We start from the raw sequence: 10,600 nt of genomic DNA on the forward strand, positions 1-10,600 counted from the left end.
GATTTATACAAAGCCTCGGATTTAATAACAATTATGTTTGCTGATGACACCAATTTATTCATGTCACACAAAAGCATTCCTACTTTATTTAGTTGCTTGAACATCGAGTTAATCAAAATATCTGACTGGTTTAAGACTAACAAATTATCTCTTAACATTGCTAAAACTAAATGGGTTCTTTTCCATCCTCTTATCAAAAAACATAAACTGCCAATTAACATGCCTCATCTTGTTATTGACAATATACAAATTAAACAAGTAACAGTAACCAACTTTCTAGGTGTTTGTATAGATGAAAATCTTACATGGAAAAGTCACATTAAAAACTTATCAAGTAAAATTTCAAAAAGTATAGGAATATTGTACAAAGCAAGAAATGTTTTAAATAAACGTACTTTAGTACAATTACATCACTCATTTATTCATTGTCACATAAACTATGCAAACATTGCTTGGGGTAGTGCAAAGAAAATTAAACTTAAACCTCTTTATTGTCAGCAGAAGCATGTAGCTCGGCTCATATATTTTAAAGACCGTTATACTCATGCCAAGCCTCTATTATTTGAAATGAAAGTTTTTAATATATATGAGCTTAACATTTTTAATATTCTTTGTTTTATGTTTAAATGTAAAACCAATTCATCCCCTATTTCTTTCCATAATTTGTATTCATCGAAAGATAAAAATAAATACATTTTGCGGAATGATAATTTTATTAAGCAGCCCATTCAAACAAATCTTTTTAAATTTTGTATTGATTATCGCGGACCATTCTTATGGAATAAAATAGTTTTAAAAAATTTTACTAAGGATTTTATTCACCAAAGTAACTACTTTTCTTTTAAACGAAAGCTAAAAGAACTTATTTTTACAATTGAAGATGTAACAATATACTTTTGACATTTTTTTTTTTTTTTATTGATCTTCCTTTTTACCCCCTATTTAACTATTGATTTATAAAAATTATATATGCATCATTAACAATTGTAATATATAATAATGTATCTTGTATTTGTAACGGAATATTTTAAGTTTCTTACTTTGTTAACTTATTTCTTATCTTGTAAATATTTTATAAATTTTAACATGATCATTTCTTAGCGGTAATCGACGACAAGACCGTATGGTCTTCTACGAGTTTCTGCGTTTTTTTTCATTATTTAGTAACGATTATTATATATATATATATATATATATATATATATATATATATATATATATATATATATATATATATATATATATATATATATATATATATATATATATATATATATATATATATATATGTATATATATATATGTTTTTATTATTATATATTTGTATTTTAAATATTGTAACGAAATGCTTATTTATAATGTAATAAAAAGAACAAAAAAAAAAAAAAAAAAAAAAAATAAATGTCCAATCGATTTTTGATTTTTTTCTCTCTTCAACTGTTGTCAAAAGAAAGTAACACAGAATTATGACATTAAATGATTTTACGGACTTGCATATACATATATGTAAGTAAAACTTAGAATATTTGTATTATTTTTGCATATTATATATTGTTTTATAATAAAGTAAACTTAACTTAAATATGAGCATTTTATCCATGTTTTTAATGATAAGTTAATGATTCCTTTTTGTTCTGCAACAAACAATTATTGGTATATCTTCACAAAACAACTTCTTGCCGTGATTCAATCTTTTTCGATTCTCTTACTACCACTTCTTCTCGTAATTCAATCTTTTTATGTTCCAAAACAAAATCTTTTCTACTTTTTAGCATATCTTGAACAAACCACAACTTATAAGAAGTTGTATTTGATTCAAATTTAAAAAAATCGTTTTGCTAATTATGGATAATAAGGATGATAAATACCTAAAAATGATGCATTAGCTTAGTAGTTATTAAGTACATTAGTAGTTATTAAGTACATAGTAGTTATTAAGTACACGTGTTTATGTAACTACTTTGTAGCTGTTCAGCTACAATTAAATACAATGTGGCTGCACAGCTACATTGTAATTAACTACATAGATGAAGTTCATATTACTTAAAGTCATGATTTCAGGGAAAATTAAAAAGTGCATATTTATATAACGGTATCAAAATTCAAGCATGTTTACAACATGCTTTTTTTATAATCTGATATTACATCCTAAATTACTAACAATTATTAACAAACCCAATAAAAATTCTCAAATAAAAAGTTGCGCTATAACATCTTCGAAAATGTCCGGAAAAAATTTCAACGCTAAATCTTTTACGCATTTTAAGTTGTTTAAAATTAATCGCAGTGCGACGTCGGCCCGACGTTGGCTCGACGTTGACGTTGATATATAAAAATTGTCCAACGCTTCCGACGATGGCCCGACGTTGGCCAACGTATATGTGCTAGCTGGGTGGTAATTAATTTCACTTTGACAGTATTTGCATAGTTAAGTTTTTCTTGGAAACGAAGAATACGGTAGATTTGGGTAATATAAGCACTTAAGTTATATGAGCATACCAAAAGATTTCTTTAAAACTTTATTTAAAGACACCATTTTAGTATAGTATGAGCATACTCAAATTACCCAGAGTTTTTCATTCAAACAACCTTTTTTTTTATTTGTTATTAAGATATTTTGTACAATTGTATTAATTCACTTCTTTCACGTTTTTTTTCCAATCAGCTTAAACCAATTATTGTAATTTTTGTTTCGTAACTTCGTAAGTTTTTGAATATAGTAGTAGCATAAAGTAAAGCTTTTTTAAGTGCATTTTTATCATATTCAAGGTATGGGGATCATATTAATATCGCAAATTAAAATATGGTTTTATAAATATTACATATACCATTTAAATTTTTTTCATAATGTATAGAAATGATTTTTTAAAATTTTAAGTTTTTGAATAAGCTTTTGATGTTTAAATTTTTATGTGGCTTTACCATTTGAGATTTGATAACATGGTAATTGCAGGTTTCTGTTCCATGTTCCATTTCCAGGTTCCAAATCCAGGATCTTTTTCAGTTTCAGAAACTGTTCTTATTTATTCGCCTAGTTTATGAATATAGTGATGATTGATTTTTTTTGAAAATGCATATTTTGCAAGTTTTCCACCATACAATATGCAAGTTTTCCACCATACAATATTTCTTGATATAAAGATATATAGTTGCGCAAGTTGAATATGATTTTGAAGCAATTGATGATCATCATAGTTTGTTACTTTTTCAGTAATCTAGATTTATTTAAAAATTTTGATAAGTTGTTTCATAATTAGAATGGGAGAGAAATCACAGTAAAAAATCACTGTAAATCTATTCGAAATGACCTCTTAAAAGTAATTACATATCGTATAAATAAAAATCAATTTTAAGTTATTCATTTTCAAAAAGCTATAATTTTCTTTAATTAAGGCTTAACTTTGCCGTAATTAATAATGCAGTAATTAATAATGCAAAAACAAACAGAGCTAAAATATAATTTTTCAAACTTTTTATTGCCAAAACTTCATAACTTGGAAGAGAATTTCATAACTTGGAATTACTTATTCGTCTCTGTTTTAGGCGTATATATTTTGATAATAAACAAGTAATTCAGTAACAAGTAAAATAAAACTACCATGATCGAAGTTTCCAGGTGAAATGCATTTACCTGGAATGAACTTTGTAGGTCCTGGCACTAATTTAGATAAACGATTAACTTCTACTGACTCATATAAAGAATGGAGTAAACCTGTAGGTAGAGTTGATAACGCAGCTTACGATCATGATCTTGCTTATAAATATTTCGATGACACGGCAAAAAGAAATTTAACTGATAAAATTACAATCGAAGAAATGGATGCTATAAAAAATCCGACAATACGTGAAAGAATTGAACGGGGTATTATAAAACTTATTATATCATCTAAAGCAAAGTTTTGATTGGGTGTTGAAGCTAAAACTACTCAAAAAAACTACCAACGATCAGTAAAAAAGACGAGAATAAAGAAGTAATTCTTATGGGTCTGAAATGGACTGAAAAACTTGCAAACGAACTTCATAGACCAGCTGAAAAACATTTCAGAAAAAGAAAAGTTATTGTAAATGGAATCGATGAGATATGGGCTGCTGATTTAGTTGATATGAAACCTTTTTCCAAACTCAATGACGGTATAAAATACTTATTTATGGTGATAGATACTTTTTCGAAGTATGGATGGATTGTTCCATTGAAAAGTGAAATTAAAAATTAAGGAAATGTGATTACACATAAATTTTGAAGTAAAAGTAAAACTGAAAAACCTGATACAAGTTTTAATATTACATAGTTTGAAGTTTACATAAGTTAAATATTTGCATATACTTTTTTTCACATTTTCCATAAAAAAGTGACTCTTTCTTGCTAGTTACGCGGACGTAATAGCAGACGTGACATTTAGTGTCTATTACTCACGAAAGGTTAACGGCAGGATTGAATTCATTATTAAAATATTATAGGATAACTGAAAAATGAAAAGACAACATGAAAGAAAATTGTATATGTTATAAATATATAAAATTTAAAAATACTTCGCATTTTAAATTTGCATGACAAGTTTATATTGTTGCAATCTGGGGTTTTCTTTCACGTTTGTTTCGTGATTTTTCTGGGAAAACAATTGGATTCTGAATATGATGGCAGGATGGAAAATATTTACACAGTTTATCTTTGCAATAAAAAATTATCTATTTCTAGTTCTCTCGTAAAAAACAAATGCAGCATCAAAAACTCCACAGTCATACAAGTTCTTAATTCGCCAAGTATATGCCAAGGATACTTTTTCCAGCACCAAAAACGTGGTCATTTAGCCTTTTTATTAAATTCCAAAACATCTTTATTTTCTTATTTTATATTCCTGTATTCACTATGCATTATAGGGAGTGCATCTTATGAATCTATCATTTGTATTTTAATTATCTCTTGCACCAAATGATTATCTTTTATTTTCAGATTAGAAGTAAAGACAAGAGAAGCCAAAGAATTAAGTTTCAAAATGTTTAGTTAATCTAAAACTGTTTGTTATGATTAGAAAAAGTTAATGTAAAATTAAAAACCCTAAAAATAATGGCGTCAAAATATGCCATAATTTTAGGATTTTTTGTCAGATAACAAGACTTGCAAAAAGTTCCCATTTTTTTAGCTAGCTACTTGATGCTCTTGAAATTACTTTCAAAAATTCATTTAAAATATCGCAATATATTCAATAGTTCTTTTGTTCTTAAGAGCTCTGTTCTTTTAAGAACATAAAGCTTTCTATTTTGTAGAAAACATTTACAATTATTCTTGTGTGTGAGTGTGCGTGTATATATATATATATATATATATATATATATATATATATATATATATATATATATATATATATTTATATATACTTGACATTGAGGGGTAACACCAAAACGGAAAAGATAAAATTTTACAGAGCAGAAAGATCTCGGTCTAGACGGGCTTTGTAATTGTTCATAGTTAAGTACATGAGCAGACACAGGGTGCAAGTATGAAGAGCGTTTAGTGTTAAAATGAAGTAGATTTAATACTGCTCCTGTTTGGATTAAAATCTTTAACTACTTGTATATGCGCCAAATAATAAAGCACGGATTAAGGCGGCTTTTATAAAGATACGATATTGTAGAATTACTTTTTTTTAAATTGTATAATTTAGTTTGTCTGTTGTACCTTAAGATGTTGATTTTACATAGCACTAACTACTAAAGATTTAACTCGTGACAATGTGGTGACCAAGCTAGAGGCATTAGGACTTTTTCTGCACGAGAAACTCATTCACTTTATGGAGCATGCAGCTGGCCAGGCACTTTTAAAATCAGAGCAGTTTAGAATAGAGTAAGTTTCAAGCAGAGAATGACAGGGGAACAACTCAGAAATACTGGGCTTACTTTACGAGAAAAAAACAATATAGCCATGGTATAGTGTATTAAAAGTTTTATTCTGAAATTCAGACCAGGTCTACAGCAATCAAGAAACTAATTTGTTTAAAGCTCTTCAAACTAAATTTTCCATCAGCAACAACAAAAAAGTAGCTGGTGTCATTTCCAAAATAGATGACAAATTGTTCGAAGTTTTTAAAAAGAATACTATGACTGAGAAGACTCATGAAAGCAGCAGATATTTATCTCCACAAGCAACAGTCAGTGATTGCTCTGTATTTTATGTTTTGAGGTTCATAGCTGAATGGAACTTTCTTGAGTCTCTTCCAATACTTTTACTTAGCTTCCAACTTACAATTTATTACAATCTGTGTGTCTGTAGCTTCTAACGAGAGGAGTTTTCAAGACTGAAACTATGAAGAACTATTTGCAATCAACCATAGAACAGTCAAGTCTTTAATATCTGGCTCTACTACCATTTTGATTTGGTAAAAAAACATAGTATTTAGTAGAAGTGTTAGTTTTGACGATGTGGTTGACAAGTTTGTAGGTTTAAAGACCAGAAAGAGAAACTTATAAAGAAAATAAAGTTTAATGTAAAATTAAGTTAAGTAACATAAACTGAACTTTATCATATTGTTCTTAACTTACATTTTGTATGAAGCTTTGATGTTAAGTTGTATAAATTTTTTTTTATCTCCTCATTACTTTCTGACTAATTTTACAAACATTTTATAAAAGAATACATACCCAGTGGGCACAAGACTAAAAAGCGTATTACTGCGTTTTAAAACCTGTTCTAGGCACTTTAAAGACGTTTTATATCCACTTAGTATTATATATATTACAGGAACACTCGAATTAGTAAAAGTGTAGATGGGTGACACAAACTCCAGTGACGCCTATGCTAAAACTGAAGTTGGAATACTATTTTTGTAATCTGCAAAAGTAATAATTAGAGGGGAGTTTGTTCAGCTTGTTTTAAAGGAAGTTGACCTAATTTAAAATAAATTAATTCCTCGATTAATTTTTTACGCAACCGGAATTAATCTATTATGGGAGTTAATTTATTTAGGGGTTAATTTATACAGGCGCTATTTATATGTTAAATTGCTTCTAGTGCAATAAATAGACTTTAGCATTAAGTTTTCTTATGTTTTATAGATTTGTTTTGAAACGTGATTTTTTTTTGTCAAATCAATACGTTTTCGCATAAATAACTCGCGCATAATTGCGTATAATTTGAAAGTGAACTTTGATCGCCTTTTAGTGATCTTCTTCAACCACCTTTTATATGATTTAAGTAACCAAACAATGTGACGTATTGGAAAATTTTTATGCTTGTAATCACAGAGAATAAGCGAGAGAAAAAGTATGATAATTTGTATTAAGTGCGCTGAGTATGAGACGCAAAGAAAAGAAACAAATCTAAGCACTAGGAAATCGGTCAATGGTGGTGGAACCTGCCTCTTCAACATAAATGACTACGTGAAAAAACAGGTATGAATTACTCACATATAACCCGTAAAAAAAAACAATAATGTATTCAAAAATTTCATTGACCACCTATCAAAAATATACATTATAATCAAAGATACCATGACTCTACTCAACATTTTCTCAAATTACCCATATGTTATACTTTAAATGATGTGGTTCTTATCTTGCTTCCCTCTGCCTATTATTTCCTAATACCTGAGCTTCCTAATTCTAAGCCTGTCCTCTGATATACGTATTTAGGCAACAACTCATTGGTCTCCTGCTTAACTAAGTGACAACAGCCCAGCAAGATAAAGTAATGCTTTTACTCCAATAATCTGCGGGTTCAAAGCGTGTCAAAAGTAAATCATTTATCTTTTTATTTGTACTTTTCTATTCCGCAGGGTGATAATCTACCCTGTACCAACACATAAAACAACTTAAATACTGACGATACTCAAGCATAATGGGCTAGGCAAAATACTAATTTTACAATATAACAAACAACATATTCCGGTTGTCAATGTTCACAATGCCAAGACTAAAAAATATCGAACTTAGCACATACAACACATAGCCACATTCAAACAGTATAAGGTAAAATAAGAGTATATCTAATTTTCTTTCATTCCCCCACCCCTCCTCCCTCCTTTTGCATAATGTTTGTTTTTTCACTGGACATCTGTCAAACTTTTGATAACTTTGTAATAACACTTGAACTAAATAAATAATTTTTCCTCACTTATCTTGGGCTGTTACGGCTTAGTGTGATCCAATCAACACCCGAACCTTGTGTTGCGCGCGAAATTAAACAAGTTTAAAAAAATTAAAATATATTTAAGTACCTATAAGGGATTTTGTTAATAATTTTTGGTCTTAATCATTACTTTTATCATCTGTTTCCAGCTCGTTCTTTTTGCTAAATTTTCTATGCGGACATTACAATTGATAATTTCATGACATTGTTTTAATTTTTGAATTACAATGTTCATGTCAATCCTTGCTCTAGATGTCGTATTATCATTATTATTTCTTTATAAGTAACCATAGTTTTCACAACTTCTGGTAGATTTTGGTTAATACTTCATGAAGATAAAAAACTAATTAGTTTAAAAGTGCATATTGCTTGCCTAAATACAATAAACGAGTTGGATTCTATTTTCTAGCATAATTTTGTTTTCAGCTGATTTTCATGATCTCTGTCGTACAACTTGTTTCTACACTTTGAAGTTGGTTCACCTAATGCGGAAATAAAAATCTAAAAAGGTTTTGTAAGTTTTGTAATAGCTTGCAAACTTAGTAGGATCAACAGAGTTACTGCAATTGGCTGTAGTAACTAAATCTTATTATCAAATTTTTATTTATACCGAGAACTCCACTTAACAATGTTAGATAAGAAAGCGCCCTGCGATTGACATTGCCTGCTGTGCGGCTTGTTAGGATTTTGACATGTTTACCTTAAATTCAAATGCGTCATTCTTTTTTTAATAAAATGTTTCCTCTTTTTTTTTTGAGTTATTTTCCAAGTATGGATTTCAAGTCTATAAGATACATGAAGTAGACATTATCAATCTTCTAACTAGATTGTGTATGTCTTGATGTTCCATTCCAGTCCTACAAACTTAAACGACCAGTAGATTGTTATAGTATAGAATATATATTTATTCAATCGAATAAATATATTCCATTTTTTGCTTGTTTGTTTATTTCACTGTTTAGAAACATTTACAATTTAGACAACAACAGCACCAACAACAACAACAAAATACAATATATTTACCAGAAATATAGAAGTTTTACATAAGAATGTTATAAATCACAAAAATATATGCACAGCCAACATTCTATATTCTTCACTCTCATATAGTTAAGCTAAATCGAGGAGAGCGATCATACAAAATACGAAACAAAAAAAATGCAAATAAAGTAAATAATACACTTACAGAAGGTTGCTGTTAGTCAACATTCATATTTATATCTTTTACATTTTCTATGATGATATATCCTTTATCGCCAGTGATACAACTGTTGTTTCTATTTGTCTTGATGTAGCAAGTAGTATTTAATTTGGTTATTAGAGCATATTTTTTAATGTTGTCAAAAAGGATTGATTTTAATTTATTTTGAATATGATTCCAGTCCATTAATGCAGAGTATTTAAAGGAAAGTTTACCGCAGGATTTTTTATTATATGTTTGCACAATCAGTGCACCTCTACAAGAATTTCTTGTACGTTGACAGCTATTTGCACTGCGTAGAATAAACCACTTATTAAATATAGGAGGTAGCTTTTTTTTCAAGCAGTAGTGAATAGATAAACAGTTTTCAACTTTGATTATATCATGCACTTTTAAAATTTGTAATCCGTTAAAAGATGTGAATGTATGTGAATTTTTTGGTAGAAATTCAATTATTCTGATTGCTTTTTTCTGCATGATAAATAGGCAACTTACAATACTTATGTTTTGACTCCTTGATAGAAGGCAATGTGTGAGACGAGAGAGAAAAAAAGCGTAGTAAATAGTTTTTTGTTGTATAAAATGTCTTAGCTTTGACAGAATGACAAGGAATCTATTTAACTTATTAGATAAATTGTTATAATGGTAAGTCTAGGCTAAGTTTTCGTCTAGCTTTATACCCATGTAGTTTAAAAATTTTTTTCACTAAAGTTTTTTTCCCATTTTACTTAATTTTGAGCTGCTGATCTAATTTTTTGTGACGACTTTTAAATAATATTAAATCAGTTTTTTTATAGACTTATTAAAATAGAGAAGATTTGTATCATCTGCAAAGAAAGATTTGAACCAGTAGTTCGAAACTCCTCTAATACCATAGTAGCATAGCTTATAAAGTAGAATGTCAACATCTACAGTGTCAAACGACTTTTGAAGGTCAATAAAAATGCCACATTCAAACATTCCTTTATCCAGAGAGTCCTTAACTTTTTCTGTTAGACTTAGTAAAGCAAGTGATGTAGAATAGTTTATTCGGAAATCAAATTGTAATTCAAAAAAACAGTTTATTTTAATTGAAGAAATTGTTTAAGCGGTTAAACATTATTCTTTTAAGAATTTTATCAATATCGGAGAGGAATGAAATTGGCCTATAGTTTGACATTATTAGTTTTGAATCAGCTTGAAAAAAGGTATTACTCTGGCAGTTTTTAAGTTTTCTGGGAAAATACCACTTAAGGACGAGATATTAAAAATGTTAGAAAGAATTCTTGAAAGTTCCG

Source organism: Hydra vulgaris, chromosome 12, assembly GCF_038396675.1.
Source record: "Hydra vulgaris chromosome 12, alternate assembly HydraT2T_AEP".
In the NCBI taxonomy this organism is placed as follows: Eukaryota; Metazoa; Cnidaria; class Hydrozoa; order Anthoathecata; family Hydridae; genus Hydra; species Hydra vulgaris.